This window comes from Mustela nigripes, chromosome 2, assembly GCF_022355385.1.
Source record: "Mustela nigripes isolate SB6536 chromosome 2, MUSNIG.SB6536, whole genome shotgun sequence".
NCBI classification, from domain to species: Eukaryota; Metazoa; Chordata; class Mammalia; order Carnivora; family Mustelidae; genus Mustela; species Mustela nigripes.
In genome coordinates this window covers 95798933-95820465 of record NC_081558.1, presented here as the reverse complement: position 1 = coordinate 95820465, position 21533 = coordinate 95798933, and the positions used below count along the sequence as shown (strand labels likewise).

Here is a 21533-nt window from a genome sequence, read left to right as displayed (position 1 = left end):
ATTTGTTGAGTACCTTTACAGAGAAATGAACAGTGTCTCCCTAATTTGCCACAGGAGGTCTTTCCCCTTTCACAAGCATCCCTTCTCCAGGCTGCAACTGTCCTTCCTTTTGTTCCTTCTAACTGTTTCTCCCAAAACAACAAGACCCTACAAGCTGACAGAGGCCAGTATATCAAAATTTTAATGATCTCTGGTTCTGTGATAACACCCACACACACACAGTGAAAAAATTATACATGAGATGAAACTTAGCTCTGTAGGTTTTCATTGTGAATACGACAGTCATAGGAGCTCAAAGGAGAAAATGTTGAAGCAGCTATTTTTTTTTCAACACTCCTTCACTTGAAAGAATGGGAATAAGATAAGGGCTTGTATGAATGCGCGAGGCCGTTGGTGGATGTCCGTATTTTATAGTGTGGTCCTCTGATGATAGGCCTTTCTTACTTTGCACTGAATGCTGTTTGGAGCTCTCACAGAAAAAGTTCTCAAAGCCTTGATGGATGAATTTGTGTATTGGATGTGGGTGGTTTTTAAAAAAGTTCATTTGGGATTTTTATTCTTAGTGTGCTGATTTTTAACAAATGATTCAGCCCAACATATGACTAGTGAACAACATCAGACATACCTACAGCATTCATTGAATATATTAAGAATTTGAGCCTGCATTTCTTTTGAGTTGTTGAATATATTCCCAGTTGTACTTTCTTGTTTTCCCAACACATAGTTACAAACTTACTAATGGAGTTTGAATTTAATTTAAATCCTGTTTTCTGTTACTTAGAGTGTTTATTTCTAGGCAGTATGATTTGGCCATTGGCCTATATTTCAACAACTGTCACTTATATATCTTTTTTCTTTCAGATCAAAGTTTCTTCCAGTTTAATTAATACTTACTCATTTAGCAACCGTTCACCTGTTTTATGTATTTAACAAACGTGTCTTCCTTACTACTTTCCAGGTGGTAAGTGCATTACATGAACTCTTTTAACCTTCATTACAACCTTACAAGGCAGGTACTGTTACTCTCCCTGTTTTACAGATGAGGCAGCTGAGGCTCAGGGAGATTGAGTCACTTGCCCAAGGTCACACAGCCAGTAAGGGATAGAGCCAGTCTGCCCTCCAGTCTGGGCCTGTAACCACCACACCATCCCACCACCTTCATTCCACATGTTTCTTCTCAAGCCCCTCCCTGTGCTGTGAACTGTGCTGGATGCAGGGACCACATGGGAGCAGACTGGTTTCTGTGCTCGGGGGGGGGGGGGGGCCTTGGTCATCAGACAGCGGTGAGCAAAAGCACTGTAGATGTTCCCGGGGTGGTTTGGAAGCAAAGCAGGTACGTTAATTTCTATTATTCTAAAAGTTGGAAGTGTGAGATCAGGGTTTCAGCAGGGTTAGGTTCTGGTAAGAACCTCTTCAGGTTGCAAACTGCTGACCTCTCATCATACGGGTACAGGGTAGACAACAGAGAGAGGAAGCAGGCTCTCCTGTGACTGTTAGAACACTCTTCTCATTCAAGAGAGCTCCCCCCCCTCCCCTGACCTTATCTAACCCCAGTCACCACCCAAAGGCTCCGCCTCCTAATACGCCGTTAGGGCAGGATTTCTGGTCTCAACACAGGAATTGGAGAGAGGGAGGAGTTAGAAGCATTCAGTCCCTAACAGGGAGGCAGACATTAATCAAATCCCACAGACATGAAATTACTCAGAGGAGTGAGGAGAAGCGCTGATGCTCTCAGTGTGAACAGTGAGGCAGTTCAACATAGAATCCAGGGAGAGTGTTTCTGGGAATGGAAGAGCTGAGCTAGAGAAGAATAATGAGACATTTTTTAGTCAAGAGTGAGGCTGGCTGGGGATCAGAGGATGCGGGGCATTCTCGGCATGGAAAAGTTGTACGTGCAAAGGCCCTGAGGCGGAAGAGAACATGGTTACGAAGGACTGAAGAGGTTGTGATGACTGCGAAGCAGGAAGCAAAGGGGAGTATTGCGGGAGGCGAGACAAGGGAGAGAAAAAGAAGGGGCAAACCATGAGGGCCTTGCTGGTCATTGTTAAGGAATGTATTTTTCATCCTAAGGGCTGTGAGACGATACGCATTTCCCTTCCCTACCTTACCTTCCTCTAATGCACACATCAAGGAGGGGATGGAGGGAAGACAGTTAAGTGGCACCTGAAACAATTCTTTTGATAAGAGGGTGACATGGAAAGCCATGAAGAGCAGGTGACAGATGTGGAAGGTAGCTAGAAGGTAAAGCTGACCTGATAATGGTTTGGATCTGATGGGGAAAGTGCGCTACTCCCTGAGGAGGAGAGAGTCCTAGCTGTGGGCCAGACGTGGGCAAGGGACAAGTTCAGCTTCAGACATGCTGGGAGGAGAGACAGCTAAACATCTGTGGGAAGGTGGTGATTAGAGAAGACAGGCCTGGAGATGGACATTGGCCAATCCCTTGTAGATAAAACAGGCAGATGTCCATAGGGGTAACTGAGTTCCAGGAGCGGGGGAGAGTTACAAAGGGAGAGAAGTCCCGTGGGGCTGCAGCATTTTGCAACCCCACCAAGGAGGATGATGGTTTGCAAGGGTGTCTGAGGAGGCTGAGAAGTAGGGAGGAACCAGAGCAGTCTCTGTCCCAGAAGACAGGAGCGAAGAAGGGTCACCACATTTCATGCTACAAAGAGGTCTTATTGGTTGGAAAGTGCAAAATCACATCTGTGGGGTTCAGAGTGACTTTTCTGTGAGAATGCTTTTACTGCAATAGTAGCATTGATTGCCAGCTGGATTGGAGAGGATGAGAGAAGAGAACTGGAGATGTTAGTGGACACGGTCTTGGGAATGGCCTGCTCCAGGCGAGGTGGGGTTTAAATGTACAAGAGCAAGGAGGAAAAGCAAGCAGACTAGCAGCCCCGGGGGAGCACGTGTGCCCTGTGCGAAGAGGGGAATAGCCATACCTTCTGAATTCATAGGGGAAGCTGCAAATAGGAATGTTCATATGTAAAAGATTTTTTTTTAAGATTTTATTTATTTATTTGACAGAGAGACAGAGATCATAAGGAGGCAGAGCAGCCGTCAGAGAGAGAGAGAAGGGGAAGCAGGCTTCCTAGTGAGCAGGGAGCCCAATGCGGAGCTCGATCCCAGGACCCTGAGATCATGACCTGAACTGAAGGCAGAGGCTTTAACCCACTGAGCCACCGAGGCGCCCCTGTAAAAGATTATTGATTGCTGCATTGTTTGTGATTATAAAATAGGGGAAACTGAGGATTCAAGTGTAAGTGAATATTCAACTCTAATAAATAGGGTTCTTTTTCCAGATTCTTGGGCTGTCAATTCTGAAACCACTTCCTTTGTATACTAGGACTAAGTGATAAAATCTAGTGGATAATCAAAGTCAGGCTTCTCACTGTTGCAAGACTGAGTGACAGAGGGAAAATAGAAATATCTAGGGATGGGACGTGGGAATTGAAGGTATCGGTGTGAGGAGTTCACAGAGAGAAAAGATAGTTGAACAGACAGACAGACATTTCTGTCAGTGTGTATGCAGACACACATACATTTTATTTTATCCCTGTCTGCTGAGAGGGTCTAGAAATAATAATATCCCAAGAAAATAGTACAACCTACCATTCTAATCTTGGTTTCTAAATACAATCCTATCCGCCAAAGGGCTCTTTGGAAAAAAATGGTTGATTCTGGGGAGGGGGCAGGGAAAGTATAAGCTGAACTTGAGTAACTTAAGGAGCCAAAAAAAAAAAAAAAAAAAAAATTGCTCACATAATGGGAACATAGCAGAAGCATATAGGAACCAGCTTGATGGGGTTACCACTGATAAAATCTAGGACAATTTGAGCATAAAAATAAATAAGTAAAGTGTTATCACTCATTGAATAAAGTACCAGTCCATTAATCTAAACTGATATAAATCAACTAAGTTAGTTAAATGAACAGACAGATAAAGGAAGAGACAAGATAGCTCTTTCTTACAGCGGAATGCTGACTAATAAATGTAGAAGGAATGATAGAGCTAGAAAATCACGATTTGGCAACCACGTGATAATGGATTGAAGTAAGAATCATTCACGGGTTCTAAAACGAATGGGTTGACGTAAGATATTTACATACTCACAAAGTAACTCCTGACATAGACTTACTAATCAGAAAAGAGGAAATCCTAACTTTATCGCAGAGGAACGCAGCAGACACTGCCTTAACCAACGGATCCACGCTGACCTTGATGGGAGGGAACATAAAGACACAGGTGTTTCCTGACCTGAAGTGCTGGGAAGGGCGCCCCATCGCCACTGCTTTGTGCCCACCAGGAGTGCATGTCCCACATGCACGTCACACACACAAAGCTAGGGTAAAAGATAGGCTGCCAAATAATTAGCCTGTATAAAATGTCAGTGTCGTGAAAAGCAGACCGAAGGGCTATTCTAGATGCAGGAAGAGCTAAAGAGATGACAACTGAATGCAGTCTACTGATCGTGGGTTGATTATTACTATAAAAGACATCAGTGGAAGTTTGGTGAAATAGGAATTAGGTCTGTAAGTTAGAGAACAGTACTGCATCAATGTTAACTTCGTGATTCGTGTTATTATAGCATTTAAATGTATAAATGTAAAGGAATATATATATATTTTTATATATGTATAAATATATGTGTATATATTTACATATAAATGCAAAAGAATGTTTTGTTAAAAGAAAACATACTAAAATATTTAGGAACACATGGACGTCACATCTACAGTTTACTCATCTGGTTCAGAAAAAAAATGTGTGTGTGTTTATTTGGCAAGAGAGAGAGAAGGATAAAGCACGTGTGGTAAATATTACCATTGGGAAATCTGGGTGATGTGTATATGAAAATTCTTTGTAATATTCTTGCTATTTCTCCTTAAGCCTGAAATTCTATCGAAATTAAAAGTTTTTTTAAACAAACCTCTAAAATATTAAATACTGGCTCATCGAATATAAAAATAATTAACCCTCTGTGGACCAAGCAGGACATGCCTGTCACGGGCAGATTCAGGCTGCAGTTGACTGATTTTCGGCCCCTCTGGTGGTGGTCCTGTGGGATAAGGAGGGACTAGAAACCTAAGCCCAAATAGATGGACTGGCCCTAGGCTGTGGCTGTTGTTAACTGGGGGTCAAACAGGCAGGACAAAGGTAGAGATGGGGACACTTCCCTGTGTGGCTTCTCTTCCCTTCCAAGATAGGTGGCATGGCCCCCAGCTGAAAGTGACAGCTGCTGGGAGTTCGGAGGCTTGAGGAGGGAAGATGGCGGCTGTGTGATAGGAGACCACCTGGGCCAGAATCTCACCTTCGTGGAGGGCGTGTGGCTAGTCCATTGGACTCAGCACTGCGAGAGGCCTCAGGGATGGCTTCTCCCAGTGGTTTTGGTCACTCTCAGACAACCACAGAAAAAGAGGGTAGCTGGGTTCAACCAGGGAAGGAATTTGTTAGCTGGGTGTAATGGAGGTATGCAGGGGCACGGGGCTCTGGGTATTGCCATGAGCATCCTTGAAAGGGCTGACCTGAGATCCCAGGTGATCGAAAGTGAGGTGCAAAAGAAGAGGGGAGGTGGGCAGGGCAGGGTCAAGAGTGACTGGAGAGCCTAGCAAGGGGGGTGCACAGTTTTATCAGAGAGGGTGGAACATGTGTCTGCCGAGAGCTGAAGCGATGGATTGGTGACTAGCTGTCTTGGGGATAACATGGCCCAGTGCACAAAGGAACCCACACAGGGCTTCAGGGCATGGAGAACAGTTTGCTAATGAGGGACAGAGAGCCAGTAGTGTTAGAACTTGGAAACGGCATCCCAGTTACGGCCAGACTATAGATGGAGAGGATCTCAATGTGCTGATATGACCATGGTTTTACACACTGGTAGACAGAAGCTACAAGAGGTGGGTGGAGGTACAGGGGAGGAGATGCTGGGGAATGTGCTGTTATGGAGTGCAGAGTAGAGGGGGCAGCTGAGTCAGGGCAGCAAAGTAAAGAAGCTTGGGAAAATGACCACTAGGTAGAGGAGCCTTATAACGTGCAAACCTCCAAGTACAGAAGGATTTTCCAAAGATGGAGGTACTTTGAGTCCTACTCCTGAGAACATGGGAATCTGATTGGACAAGCCAGGGAAGCTGGGATGAGAAGAAGCACCAGAGTAACAGGAAGTTTTGGGTGTCATGATGAAAGGAGACTGTGGGAGTACAAGGACTAGAATGCAGGGGGTCATGTTATCCCTCCCTACAAGACAGGGAAACTGAGGCTTGGAGAGGTTGTCAGTGCCACAGCTCCTACATAGGGAGCTGGAGCCTGAACCCAGGCCTCAGCCCCCAAGGCTAGTGTTCTCTCCTCCCGGTGCTGCAGAGACGCAGCGGCAGGCTTGTGCAAGGCCTCAGGAATGACAAGTCTCAAACCCAGATTCGGTGAGAGCAGAAAGTCTGGGTGGTCCGGCTGGAAGTGGAGAAGCGGTCGGGGCTTGACCTTGGAGTCTGAAATGCCAGGTAGGGAAGGTGGACTTTAAGATGAAGGGACTCATTCAGATCTTTCCCAGGTGGTCAGTGGATGTCTAATAGCTGAAGTGTCAACCACGGAGGGAAACTTGGCACAGGGATTCCCCCAGAGAACCTCTGGTACAGCAACTGCTGGAACGCCCCAAGTTCCCTGCACTTGGGTAGCTCAGACCGCCGTCTAGTGCCGGGACTGTTGACAGAGCGTTCAGGCCACCATCTGCAGGACCAGCAGGACTCAAACCGGGGACAGGTGCACAGCCCCATACAACAACTCCTGGCAGCAAGCTGGCCCCGGTGCATTTCCCACCTCACCGTGAGACCCTGTCAGATGCCTGGATAAGGTTTTCCTTCATTGGCTATTACCTGCCTGCTTGTCTGGAAACTACCGAATAGGGAAGTGACTACTCAGTGAACTCTTGCTGGCTCTGAGCACTCAGAAACTAAATTGTAGGCTCTATTCCCAGAGTTCCCCTGAATTCAGAGTCCCAAACTATAGTCCAGAGTTTATCCTTTGTGCTTCTATAATTGACGAAATGGATGCCTCCAGAAGGAAGAACACTAGTTTTCCAGACACATGGAGCAGAAATGAGCGCATGTCTGCTATCAGCCAAATCTCTGCCCCAGCCCCAGCAGGGTCCAGGAGGCCGTACCTGTGCCTGGCAGCCTGTCTAGCACGCACACTCCTCCCAGCCCTGCTTGCCACTCAGCCACACTCGGCCCTGACTTGGCTCTGGGTCCTCAGATTCTCATCTCTATTTCTGCTTTCCCTCAGATGCCACAACGCACAAGAGAAAGCGTTGCAGAGTAGTGAGCCATAGAGGGGACACTGCTCCCTTCCCTCGGACGACAGGGTCACAGAAAGAGCACTGGGTTTGAAGTCAGCCTTGGTAGCAATCCCACTCGCTCAGGCATGACCTTGGCAGCTTATTCCACCCCCTTTAACCTGTGTGTCCTCAATGGCAGCAGGGGCTCAACAGCAGCAGGAGAATAACATCTCCTAACTTTTGCAAGGTTATTTATTACAAGGCTTCAACGAGATAATGTATGTGGCGTGTCTAGCCCACATGACACATCCAGTGCACCTTTCAGTCTCCCCACTTGCATCCTGAGCAGCCCTTGACCCAGGGCTGGCTGAAAGCAGTTCACATTCCTGTGGCCATGACCAGACAGGTTAGTGTCATGTTCTCATATCTATGCATAGGGGAGAGAAAACCACAAAAAACGGTTTCTCCTGTTTTCTTTAGTCCTTTCTTGATATTTTATTGATGTTATTTCCTAACGATCCTGCCCCACATGTTTGTGGCATCCCAGATTAAATTGCATCGTAAAGATAACAACCCAGTTGAAAGCCTTGTCCTTTTTTTCCCTTTGGACAACCTTGAGGAGGGGAAGAGTACTTTATGGCTCCCAGGTTTCCCTCTCAGCAACTTGCATTTTAAATTGAGGCATATTTATTGCAATATCATTTACACCAGCAGTTTTCTGGGTTAAATACAAATATCTGATCATTGTCCAGTGTGATGCACATCACTTGTGCTTACCCCTGTGACTTTAATTTTGATTCTCCATTACACAGTGAATAGAGGATTCAGTGCATCATGATCAGGAGGTACAAGACAATCTGAGATAAGGGGGGAAATTAAACTCTAATAATTCTGTTTAAGGCAGTGACAGCCCAGGTTTTGGGTCTTCAGGGCTTCCGGAGACACCATGAGAGCACCAGTAAGTATTATATAAGCTCAGCGTGTTACTTTAATCTTGGGCTCACACAGACGTTTATTAATCAAATAGAGTGATTTTAATATATATTCATGGGCAATTCTCCAGCCTGGCCTGAAAAACTGTTTATTTTCACATTTCTAATTTAAGAGATTTTTCTGGAGGAGATAGACTTAAGAATGTTGAATTACTCTGGCAATTGTTTTGAGCCAAGATCATTTTCTCTTTCTCATGTGAGGCTTCAGGGGCTTGAGGCCACACAAGTGTTACATTCCCAAGTCTTTTAGAAAGAGGTACTTTTCCGATTTACTAACAAATCAGCATTTTCTTCATCTGTCTGCCTGGAAATGTCGCTTCAGTGAAACAGATCCTGGAAGGGTCTCTGAGAGGGAGGTCTCCATGGCTGGTACTCTCCTACTGGACTTGGCTGCACCAGGGTAGGGGTGAAGAGCCCTTCCCCAGTGAATGTGCTTTGTATTGAGGCCCTCAGACATTTTTCTGGTTTCCATTCTGCCTCACTAGTGTGCACATAAAGGACTCCATGAAAAATGGGAACCATTATTTGTGTCTTCATTAACTACAAGACACCTCTTCCCGGCTTTCCATCCCCTTCCCCCAGTCAGATACAAAAGGTACAAAATCAATGGTTTTTATTTATTTTTTTGCTTATTTAGTGTAACTGTCTTATTCCTCAAAGAGCTGAAGTTGCAAATCACATATCCAAGAAAGGACTGCTATTTATATAAAGAATTCTCAATGTTTAACCATAAAAACAGCAACAGTCCAGTTAGGAAATAGGCAAAAGACACCAAAGAAACATTTCACCAAAGAAGATATTCATGTGGCAGATAAGCACATGAAAAGATATTTTAAATGTTAGCTGTTAGAAAAAGCAACTTTAAAACCACAGTAAGGTACTGTGACACACCCATGACAATGGCCTAAAAGAAAAAATAATGACAGCAAGTGCTAGCAAGGTTGCAGAGAAACTGGACCTCTCATACTTGCTGGGGGGAATGTAAAAATGGCCCAACCACCCTAGAAAACAGTGTAGCAATTTTTTACAACTAAACAGGCAACTACCGTATACCCAGCAAAGGTACTTCTGGGCATTTATCCCAGAGAAAGGAAAACTTTCTTTCACACAAAAACCTGTACACCAATGTTCATTGCAGCTTCCTTGACAATAGCTAAACACTGGGAAAAACCCAGATGTCCTTCAAGGGGTGAACAGTTAAACCTTGATACATCCATACTAGAGAATATTATCCAGTAATAAAAAGAAACTATACACCCAACAACTTTGATGAATCTCCAGGGAGTAATGCCGAGGGAAAAATGCCAGTCCTAAAAGGTTACATAGTATAGGACTCCATTTATATAACATTCTTGAAATGACTAAATTATATAAATGAGACTATATTAGAGGTTGCCAGGGGTTGGGGACAGGGCTTGAGAGGAGGGAAGTGGGTGTGGTTATAAAGGGCAACCAATGTGGTGAGGGAGTGGTTACATAGCTCAGCTCTGGTAGTTAAATGCAGCCTACAGGCGGGATGAAATTTCAGGGAGCTAAAAACACATGCTCAAATGAATGCATGTAGAATGAATGAAATGTGAATAAGACAGATGCGTTCTCCCAATCCCAATGTCCTGGTTGTACTGTACTGGAACAGGGCAAGATGTTACACTGGGGGGAGCTGGATGAAGGGCAGATGGGATCGCTCTGTATTATTTCTTAAACCACATATAAATATCTACAGTTAGCTCAGGACACCTACGTGGCACAGTCAGTTAAGTATCCAACTCTCGTTTTTGGCTCTGGTCATGATCAGCAGGTTGTGAGATCAAGCCCTGCATCAGGCTCCAAGCTCAGTGCAGAGTCAGCTTGAGGTTCTCTCTCCCTCTCCCTCTCCCTACACTCCCACTTGCTTGTGCATGCTGTCTCTCTCAAATAAATAAATAAATCTTTAAAAAATAAATCTACAATGATCTCAAAATTAAAAATTTAACTTAAGTTCAATTTAAGTTTAATTAAAATGGTGGGTGCCTGGGTGGTTCAGTGGGTTCAAGCCTCTGCCTTTGGCTCAGGTCATGATCCCAGGGTCCTGGTATTGAGCCCCACATCGGGCTTTCTGCCTAGCAGGGAGTCTGCTTCCCCCCCTCTCTCTCCACCTGCCTCTCTGTCTACTTGTAATCTATGTCAAATAAATAAATAAAATCTTTTTAAAAAATATGAAAAAATGGAAACCACAATGTATTAATGTAAGAATGGGTGGGAGTTAAGTGAGGAAGGAACACTGTCCTTCAGTGGACCTGTTCTAAGTGCAGGACTGGGGGATTCAAATACAGTCACTTCATCCGCAAAATGTTCCTGTGACCAAATATTAATATTCCCATTCACAGGATAAGGAAACTTGAGGCTTGGAGAGGTAAAACATTTTGCAGGAGACCTCCCCAGCAAGGAAAGGACAAAGCCCCAATCTCTTAGATCTCAGTGCTCTTACCATCTTGCCATGGGGGACCCCATCTCTGTAGCAGACCTTTATTGTCTCTCCCGGCTGCTGCTGCTATACCAACCAGTCTGGCCTAACCCTCAACTCCCATAGCTCCAGGGTTAATATGCCGGGACCTGCAACCATCTTTTTCCTCCAGTGGGAAGCAAAGATTATTCAGAGTCAGACACGAGCCTTTACCTTCTTTGCTAAGCAGATGATAAAGAGAACTCATGCAAAGAGCATTCAGAAAACCCAGGCCAACATCAGATAAAACAGTAAGTAACACTCCCAACAGTACAAAGGGCATTAATTAAAACAAGTTGGAAAGATGTGTCTGTATAAATATTTTTGAAGACAACCTTGTCGAGAAAGAATTAGACCTTGGGGAGATTTATGAATTACTGATAATGATAGGGAAAATAAATCTTAGGAAGACAAAATCATTTAAGAATAGATTCTGTAAACTGATGAGATTGGTCCCTTCCAGCAGGTAGATAGGAAAGGAGTGGAAAGAATGGGGGCATGGGAACAGGATGAAAATTAGAGCGAGAGAGGAGAGACCCTTCTCTGACTCAAAATCACATACCAAAGTAACGGAATATACCATTAAAATCAGCCTGGATGAAAGGGGAACCGAAGATGAAGTACAAATGGTAACAAACAGCCTTACTTTACTACAAAGGAGTAGACAGCCCCACTGGAGGCAGTGGGAAAGCAAAAACTTGGAAAGCAGCAGTCTAACTGAAGCCAAAAAAAAAAAAAAAAAAAAAGGGATACCTAAGTACTGTTCTCTAGTTAGAACATCTATTTTCCACGGGGATGGAAGTGAGCAATTTTGAAGCTACTTTATGTAAATAACAGGAACAAGCAAATGGCGTTGTGGATGGTAGAGCCTGGTTTCTCACTGTTGAAGAGAGAAGTTCCAATAAGGAAAAGAAGGGAGCTGGAATGAACCCTGTGGTGCTGGATTGGAACTGGAGGGTTCAGTATGAACTCAGGGTTTTTAATGTCTACACAGGAGGGATTCTTATAGAAGGACGTACAGAGGGGGGTGTCGATGTGTTTGTGTTTCATAATTATACGGTATATAATTATAATGTCTAATATATAATTTCCTAGTTTTCTGTCTTCTGAGAGATGCCTAGAAACCACAAAACCCCAGTAGCATTGAGCACAACTCACCTTCTTGGTTTCTAAATACTGTTCAGTTTAAAAAAAAAAAAAAAAAAAGCCTGGTCTTTTTGGAGAAACGTGGGATTCCTGAGCTGGGACAGAGGACAAACAAGATGAGCCTGAATATCTTGTGGTCCCAGAAAGCAAGAACGTGGTTAATAAATGATGGAATCATGTCAGAAAGACACCAGAGCCAATTTAAAGGATGTTCCATTGGGCAAATCTGGGATAATTTGAGAAATAATATAAATAATGATAATGGATTACACCCTGCAGAATAAAATAAATATCCGTGAGTCCATAGGGATATAAATAAATGATTGAATGAGTAAATGAATAGACACAGCAGAAAGGACAGTTCCTCCTTATGGTAGAATTCTAATGAAAGCTGGGGAAGGAATGCTGGAAATAAAATATGGCCGTTTGGCGAACATCATGGTAATGGTTGTTGCAGACCAGTTTCATTGATGTTTGCTAAAATTAGTGGGCAAAAGTATGATGGAAATGGGATATTTGTGTAGTCTCAAAGTATTTTCCCATAACATGCTTATTATTTACAGATACAGGGGAAGATAGTAACATAACAGTAGAGAACTCTGACAGACATCACCTCAACCAGGTATCAATGGTAGCACCACCAGAACCAAGACAAAGCAATGGCTGGCATCCTGGACAGGATGCACTGAGAAGGGGTACAATATCGTCTCTGAGGTATTCTTGCTGAGGGGCATAAATTCCATCCAATGGAGAGAAAACCTCAGACGAACCAAACTGATGGATGTTCCATCCAAAAACACTGGCCAGTACTTTTCTCCAGGATCCAGGTCATGAGATACTGAAGAGTTGTCCCCACTTAGAGGAGAATAGGACTCAGGACAGTTACATGCAATGTGGGATCCTGTATTGGACTCTAGACCAGAGCAAAACAATCCAGGGGAATTAGGAATATAGTCTCAAGATTTGTGCATCATGGGGCACCTGGGTGGCTCAGTGGGTTAAAGCCTCTACCTTCAGCTCCGGTCGTGATCCTGGGGTCCTGGGATCAAGCCCCACATTGGGCTCTCTGCTCCACGGGGAACCTGCTTTCTCCTCTCTCTCTGCCTGCGTCTCTGCCTACTTGTGATCTCTGTCAAATAAATAAATAAATAAATAGATAGATAGATAGATAGATTCGTGCATGATGTGAATGGTAACTTCCTGGTTTAGATGGTTGTGCCACCATCCTCGGAGATGTTAACGTGAGCAGAAGCTGAGTGAAGGATGTGGGAAGTCCTTGTACTGTCCTTGCTAAGTACTTTGCAACTTCGTTGAGTCAAAAATTATTTCAAAATAAAAAGTTGAAATACATCAAACTACAAAGGTTATATCGAGATTGTTACCGAACCAGTGAATCAAGTTCATGTTTAATTGTATCCCATGAAACCAAAATAATAGTACTACTAGTACCTTTGAATGGCTCCTTACACTTTACAGTGTTCTTACTTGCATTCTGTTACTGAGGCCTCAAACAAGCATTATTTCCGCCCAACCCTGTTTTAGAGATGAAGAATCTTGATCTAAGAGGTCCTGGGTATAATTAAAACAAGGACAGATCACAGAGACAAGCAGAACTTCAAAACCAAATACACCTGCATCAACGTCCCAGCACTGCCATTTCCAGCCCGGTACAACCTTGGCCCCCAGCAGAGCAACCTCCAGGGCATGATAGCAGCTGCCTTTTGGGACTGTTGTGAGGATCTAAACCCTATAAACATTCTGCACAGAGCCGGACATACCCTTGGCACTTACTAAGCAGCAGGGGATGAGCATGGGATTTTGGAGCCGGGGCACCTCCGCACACAGTCCAGCAGCCTTGCCCACCCAATACCGGAGTCAGAGCAGCCTCAACTGTGGTTCTGGCCCCTCTGCAGACACTGCAGGGGCGGGAGGTACGGCTTATACTGAAGGGATCCATCTCTTTGCAAAACAAAGGTGAATGTCTGTATTATGTAGACTATCGATATAAATGTGCACATATTAATATATTTTTAAGAGTTAACAATAGGTACATTCGCAAAGTGATCATTTCTAATATGGGTAAGTCTAAGGAATGAGCTAGGATGAGGAGGAAGGAGGGTCAGTCCCTTGGCAGGCACCCTCTGCACCACCCTCAGAATTGTCCCGTCTGTGCCCAGTTCTTTCGCTGTGAAGTGCTTGGAAACTTAAGCTCTTTGCACTATCTTTTCTGGTGGCCCGTTGGGGACTTCATGCAAGATAAGCTGTAGACTAAGGGACAGGAGGAATGGCATGGCCTTGCCCAGTGCCCTGCACACCGCAGCCGCTCATTGCATACATATGTCGCAAATGTGGCCTAGAGGGTAGTCATCTCCATCATGTTTTGCACCAAATGGCTTCGCAGTTGGTGGTCTTTCAGTGTTGGAATTCAGTTGACTTAAATCTCATCTCAGAAATTAGTCCATGAGACAAATCATGCATAATCAACAATATCCTTGAACGTTCCTGTAAATCACTCCATGCAGGCTGACGTGTGCACAGCTGATATTATTATACTGCATATCTGTGTAGACAGCATGTAGACAGTGTGTTACCAGTGTCCAATTTTGGTTAAGATCATGAACCCTGGAACCAGAATGCCTCGGTCCTACCGCAGTGCTACCATTAATTCGCTCAAGAACCCCTACTTCACAGTTTGTACATCAGAAAAGTGGGACTGACAATCACACTTCTTCCATAGGGGAGTCATAAGCATTAAAGGGGTAATATGTGTAAAGCCTTTAGCTCAGTTCTCAACACTCTGTTAGTCCTCAGTACATGCCCTCCACCATCATCATTATAATACATGTATATATGTATGATATATGCAACAGTGCATACATAAAATACCTTTTTAAATTAACTTAATTATGTAAACTGTAATATACCCTTAAGTTTTTTTCTGCTGTGACTCCTCTCCCCTTCCCCCACCCCCAGACTAGGTCCTCGAGCAGTAACAAGTCTCATTTTGTGCTGGTTTTATTTATTTATTATTATTTTTTAAAGATTTTATTTATTTAAGAGAGAGAGAGATATCGCAAGAGAGAACACAAATGGGGAGGAGAGGGAGAAGCAGATTCCTGATGAGCAGGGAGTCCAGCATGAGGCTCGATCCCAGGACTCTGGGATTGTGACCTGAGCCGAAGGCAGATGCTTACCCAACTGAGCCACCCAGACGCCCTTTGTGCTGGTTTTAAAGTCCCTCTGTGGTCTCCACGGGGCTATCACTGCTCCTGAACGAGCTCAAGTCCGGCTTCCACGGTTCTGAAATCAGATTGCGGCTGAATCTTCCCATCACATAGGTGGATGTGACAGATCTATGTGACATGTTTTACTCTAGTCACAGAGATAATTGAGGTACGCCTGCCTTGGACTTGAGATCCTATTTAGACTCTAGACAGTGGGCCCCAAGATTCCACTGTGACACCGTGTCTGGTTCCACTTGATGCTTATTGGGATGTCCCAGTAACCCAGAATAAGTATGTGCAATTATATCCAGCCTTCCGACCTTTGACTACAACCTGAAATAAGGACACTGTTGTTTGTCCCCTCTTCAGTCTGAACACTAGAAGGATAGTGGCCACAGCGGGTGCAGTGGTGGTGATGGCTGCCCCAGTGGCAGCGGTGGTAAGAGCATAGATCATGGTGCAATAATGACCATGGTGTTAATTGCTCATGGTGTGGTGGTGGTGGTGGTGGTGGTGATGGGACTGAGTATGGTGTTGGTGAGGACGTGGATCTTATCGGTCCTGGTATGATGGTGGTGGCACTGCCAACGTGGTGGTAGTGGTAGGGATTGTGGTGTTCATCAGAAATGCTGATCGTGATTTGATGATGGTAGCAGTGGCAGTGACCAAGTAGACTATGATTCCATAATTCTCATTGGTACTTAAACCCTGATGTCAAGGTGGGGAAGTCTGTATTTGAGGAAGCTCTCCCCAAGTGATGTACTATATATCTCCACTTGTAAAACACTTCCTAGGCCTGGGTCTTAGGAGCAGTTCTCCTAAATCAGTGCAGCCTGATCCCTCTGCCATAACTTGCCAGTGGAGTTAACTGTGTATCTCATGAGCTGTGGTCCTCTGAATACCCACCCAGCAGACGGTTCCATGCCACCTAAATGTGCTTGGTACATCCTGAGCTTTCTGTGCCCTTCTTGGACACTGACTGTGCACATCCACAGGTTAGGGGCTTCTAAAGGATCTCCAGTCTCCAATAAGACCTTCACTTCGTCTACCCTGGTATTTCCAAAGCTTCCTTGACCACTGAACCCTTTGCGGGGTTGGGGGGTCGTGCTTGCTGGTAGGTGCCTATAAATTACACAGAACAGCGAGAGAAACACTAATCTAAACAACTCTTGGAATGAAAAGAAAAATAAAACTTTTAGGAAATATGTTCCCCCCAGAGGGACTAATTTCTTAGTGCTTGGTGAGAATGGTTAGCTTTCGGTTAGTTTTGCAACTCTAAATTCTGTCCTAGATGGCAAATGGAAGAAGGTGATCTACAACTTACATAATCAGAACTGACCGATGAATACATCAAACAAGAATGAAGGGTATTATTAGAAACAAACCTCAAAAGTGAAATTGCATTAAACCCCATCAAACATCGACGACCTAGGACGTCCTTCCTCTTGTCACTAAATTTTTTTTTTCCTGAAATACAGCTGACTTTATCCTTTTATTCCATACTCATAGGTCATTTAGTCGTTACAGCAAAGCGGTCCTTCTTTACTTCCGAGCCCAGTGCTGGGTTAATAAAAGATCCTGCATAACTGAGGTTATGCTCAGTGCCGCCCGGTAGCTCTCCATGTGTGTCTCATAGTCTCATAGTCACCCGGGGTTGCTTGGGAAGAATCAAAGTTTCTAAGCCTCCCTGCCAGAGAGCAGGTCCAGGTACAGCCCAGAATATGCATTTTTTTTAACAAAGACATCAATCAGGGCAGACTCGCTTTGAGAAATATCAGGAAAAGTGCTGGTGTTAACATGCTGTCTTCCTCCTCTTCCCCCTCATGTCAATCTTAGGAAGAATTCTTGTTCCTGTCGCAGCTGGAGGAGCAGCCCTGCTGGTAGAGGTGGGCTGACAGGCTGCTCAGGTCTCTTCCCTAACGCTGCGCCTGTTAACCTCAAGGGCAAAGCCCGCAACCCCACCAGGTATGCTTATCGAATGAAGAAAACTGCTTCCTCACTCTTCTCGTGAGTCCTTCCCACTCACTGAGTGATCGTTAGTCGTAACACGAATAATGCAAAAAGGCAGCCAAGCAATTTATATTTTATCCATAAAATTAAGCCCTGTGTTTCACCACAGCATTTAACTCCGTGACCTATTTTATTGAATCCCTTAGCAGATCTTGGACAGTTCCCTTGAGTGTAAATTACCATGAAGGTAAATTGAAAATGTATCAAGAAATGGGCAAGGATATTAGTGCAGAATCAAGGAGTCATCAAGCTTCAGTTGTTCTGAAGACTTTTTTAAAAAGTCTCTTTTCAGTATCGTTAGAGTAGAAAGAATTGATGTGATTAATAAGGCTTTACCTTTCTTAGGTCACCACGTGCCTTCTGCGGCATCCATAACTCAGTTCAGAGGTCCCGTCCTCCAGAAATGGCTCCACCTGCTCAGAGCCTCTTCTGGGCTCCTCGTGTACCTCTGCACTCCACAGACCACCTTGTGGGGGCTGTCTCTCCCAGGAGTGAACCTTGGAGCTCCCACAGTATTCCTCTCAGGATTTGCAGTGCTGGTACACGCCCTGGCTCCAGGTCCATGCCAGGCTGCCACCTACATGAATGCACGTGGTTCCCTCTTGCCTTTAGAAGAAGGGAAATGGTGTTTGTCATGGAAACGAGGGCCAGGTCGGGGAAATTCAGATTCCGCGGATATTTCTAGTGTCCCCTTCCACCCCACTGGACTTTGTCTTCTGCATTAGCGCAGTTGATTTGCGTAAAGAGACTGAAAACAGAGAGGTGAAATCATATTCCCCAAGTCACACAGCTCATAAGCAGCTGAACAGAGTCTTCATCACTCAGGTTGGCCTCAGCCTACTCACTCGCCCTCAAGTTCCTGCCACTACAAAACCTGTCTTTTTTTTTTTTTTTAAGATTTTGTTTATTTGACAGACAGAAATCACAAGTAGACAGAGAGGCAGGCAGAGAGAGAGAGGAGGAAGCAGGCTCCCTGCTGAGCAGAGAGCCCGATGCGGGACTCGATCCCAGGACCCTGGGATCATGACCTGAGCCGAAGGCAGCGGCTTAACCCACTGAGCCACCCAGGTGCCCTACAAAACCTGTCTTAAGACCACAGTTGTGAGGGGCATCTGGGTGGCTCAGTCATTTAAGCATCTGCCTTCAGCTCAGGTCGTGATCCCAAGGTTCTGGGATGGAGCTCCACATCAGGCACCCTGCTCAGTGGGGAGCCTGCCTCTCTCTCTCTCTCTCTCTGTCTACCTGCCTCTCCCCCAGTTCATGATCTCTCTCACACCTCTCACTCTCTCTCTTGCAAAAATAAACAAATAAGATCTTTTTTAAAAAGAGCACAGTCGTGGCGTATGGCCCAGGACTAGTAATTCATCAGCGGGAAATGAGGCTGCCTCTCACACACCGAGATTCCACATATGGAGGCTGCCCACTGCCGTGTTTCGTGCGGCATTCCCATGACGCCTTCAGCAGACTGCACACCAAGCCCGGAGTGCCTGATTACAACCAGCCCCCACTGCCTCTTCTCCCATATATAGTGCCTGTTGGATCTCAGGCCCCCAAAGAGACAGCAGTGAGTTTCTGAGGAGCCTTGAGACTCCAGTATCTGGGAGTTCTGGTGAGTTCTTTTTTAAAACCTACCTAGTCTGAAAGTAGACTCATTCTGTTCACCAGGCAGAGAGACACAGCCAGGAGTTAAATGTTGGAAAACAGAGGCACACGTAAGAAAGAGGTTCTAATACCCTGAAAGCACATAGGACCCTAGGAGCCAGCCACCCCATCAGAGGCTTTGTCAGTGCTTCGATAGAAATGGAAGGCATGCCACCAGCTGACCAGCACCGAGCACCTGGGACTCAGGAAAAGGGTTGTAGAGAATGAATGGAGCAGGAGAAAAGAAACCGAAAAGGCCCCGCTCTCCAGGACCAGAAAGGAAGTTTAAACCCTGTGAAATATTGCTGCTTTGTTGTTTACTTTGCCCGTTTTTTAAGAAGTTGCACACAAAAAAAGCAGGACATTTGGAAACGAAAGAAAGAGAAAGCTCATGCTGACAAGCTCAGGTGTTGAAGGATTCTGGAGACCAGAGGGGGCTTTGTAGTGTGCAGGAAGAGCGTGCAGGTTGAAAGAAAGACTCCGTGTGGAAAGCAGTGAGGGAAATGGAGGGCAGACAAAAGAGCCACATACACCACAGGCACTGAAGGGGGAGGGAGGATGGTCACACTGCCCGCGGCCACCATGGTCCAGCCCACCCGCAGCACTGCCAGAGGACCACAGCTCTGTGTGGGTAATCAGAATTCCTGGGTCTGTTCTCCCTGCCCCAGGCTTCCTCCATCCAGGCATTTAGTGGCCTTTTGAGGTGGGGGTACTTCTGGCCAGCGGCGCACAGAGCCAAGCAATAAAGAGGCAGTCTCGAGTTCATCTGGACCAGGAGCGCTAAGAGCAATTTGGCTGAAGAAACAGACAAACAAACAAAAAAAAGCAGGACTTAATGAAGAAAATAAAGAAGAGCATGCCAAAATGGCCTCAAAGCCTCAACAGCCTCCTGTTTTCCAGATGTCGCTTGGAGGCCAAGTTTAATCACAATAAGCTCTTTGTAAAAGTGTGCAGATCCATTTGGTTGAGATCCTGATCTTTTTTTTTCCTAACCTGCTTAACATCACTCTGGCTTTCTTTCCTTGTTTACCTTGTAACATTTGCTCCTGGTATTTCTTAAAAGACTTTGCCTTTCAAGGCTCTATTTCCTGAGGTGCTTTTCAGCCACCACAACCAAAGAAAGAAGGAAAGGGACAGAAGGGTCTGTGAAGTGGGTAAGGGTTGGACTGTGCCTGTACACACAGGGATACTGAGCTGCTCTGAGCAGGGGTGGATTGTGCCGGGGGAAGGGGTGCAATAGGAGCCGGCCAGACTCTGAGCATGACCTCACGCTTCACTCAGTTGTTTGGACAAGTGTAGTTTTGTTCTAGATATATATGGTAATTCTTAATAAAATGCTGATAAATGGGCCAGAGCATTCCCTATGATAATAATGAAGTCTTTACCCTCTAGAATGCTATCAAGTCTTGGTTCACGGTTTGTGAGGCTGCTAGCATTTTAAGGAGCAGTAACTTGGAAGCCCAGTGTTGCTGGGGGACACGGTCTGCTCTAGATGGGTGGGATCCCTGTCATACCCCCAGAGTGATCTGGTCTGGGACCACACACACACAGGTGGAGCTGCTGAGTGATACCCTCGTGAGTTCTGGCTGGCTTAGGGCTCTTTGAACCTCACTGCCAGTCACCAGTATAAGACAACAGGAAAAGTACAGGCACAGCTGCTTTGGATCCCAACCCTGCCATTGCCTGGTAGTGTAACCATAGGAAAATGATGTGATCTTCCTGAATCTCCAGTCCTACGCCAGTTATTATTACTACACAGCAAACCACCCCAAACTCAGTGTTGTAAAGTGACCATTTTGTTACACTCACAGATTTACTGGGTTAGGAATCTGGACACAGCCCAGTGGGAATGGTTTGTCTCCTCCCCACAATATCTGGGGACTCAGCTCGGAGGACCTCCAAGACCAGGAGTGACTAGACAGACAGCTGGGATCAAGAGTCACCTGGAGAATTCTGCACGCACACATCTGGCAGTGCATGCTGGGTGTTGGCAGGTCAGTTGACCAGAACGTGGGTAGGTGGCTTCACTCTGTCACTGTGGAGTCTCTCTTCATGGGCTAGCTTGGGCTTTCACAGCCTGGCAGCTGGGTTCCCAAACCAGGTGTCCCCAGATCTTAAGGTGGTCGTGCAGGACATTGTTATGACCTCACCCCAACTGCGATGTAGTGTCACTTCTACCTCTGGGTTAAACATTCATCAGTGTTCACCCAGGTCCAAGGGGAAAGGGCACAGACTTTTGATGGAGGAGTGGTTGGGTTCTAGGAGAGCACACATGCCAGGAGACAATGTCGAGGCCATCTTGGGAAAATACGACCTTGCCACAGTTCCCTGCTCTACCGATGTAATGACAAGAGGGTGGCGGGAGTGACAGTTGCTGAGCACCAGCCTAGTGTGGCATACTGTTTTTGTGTTATCACATCCTCACTTATTGATTTAAAATAACTGTGGGTCCAGGAAAATAAAAGGGTAATGGCTATCTCACATATCCTTCTCCTGGAGATGGCACAGGCACGGGATTGCAAGTCTCACTAAGCAAGCAAGTTTTGAGTTTTTGTTCATCTCACATCTACGAATATGCCATTGGCCAAAAGGAGTCTCATGGCCAAGTCCAAAGTCAAGGGATTGGGAAGTACATCCTGCCTTTGTGAGGCTGTGGCGGGGGAGTGTGTAATGGTGTAATGACAGAGTGAGAAATTAGGACCAATAATTCAATCTACCAGAGCCATTTTCTAGAACAAAGAAAATTGGATAAGGATATTGTGGCATTACAGCTGGT

At 45.3% G+C, this 21533-nt stretch overlaps 1 protein-coding gene and 1 long non-coding RNA gene across 7 annotated transcripts in view; one reads left to right on the top strand and one right to left on the bottom strand.

Moving 5' to 3' along the window:
* The window catches only part of NMNAT3 (nicotinamide nucleotide adenylyltransferase 3), a 125042-nt gene that overhangs the window by 79510 nt on the left and 23999 nt on the right, over positions 1-21533 (top strand). The window contains exon 2 of one of the 6 annotated variants that reach the window (XM_059391036.1): positions 20569-20751. The exons of 4 other annotated variants lie outside the window; for them this stretch is intronic. The gene's annotated coding sequence lies outside the window, so the exon portion shown is untranslated. Of the gene's footprint in view, positions 1-16942; positions 17072-20568; positions 20752-21533 lie in introns of all 6 variants that reach the window. One more of the 6 variants, XM_059391035.1, reaches the window with a different exon arrangement.
* Positions 1-21533, bottom strand: part of LOC132011840 (uncharacterized) — a 79466-nt gene that overhangs the window by 35107 nt on the left and 22826 nt on the right. The window lies entirely within an intron of this gene.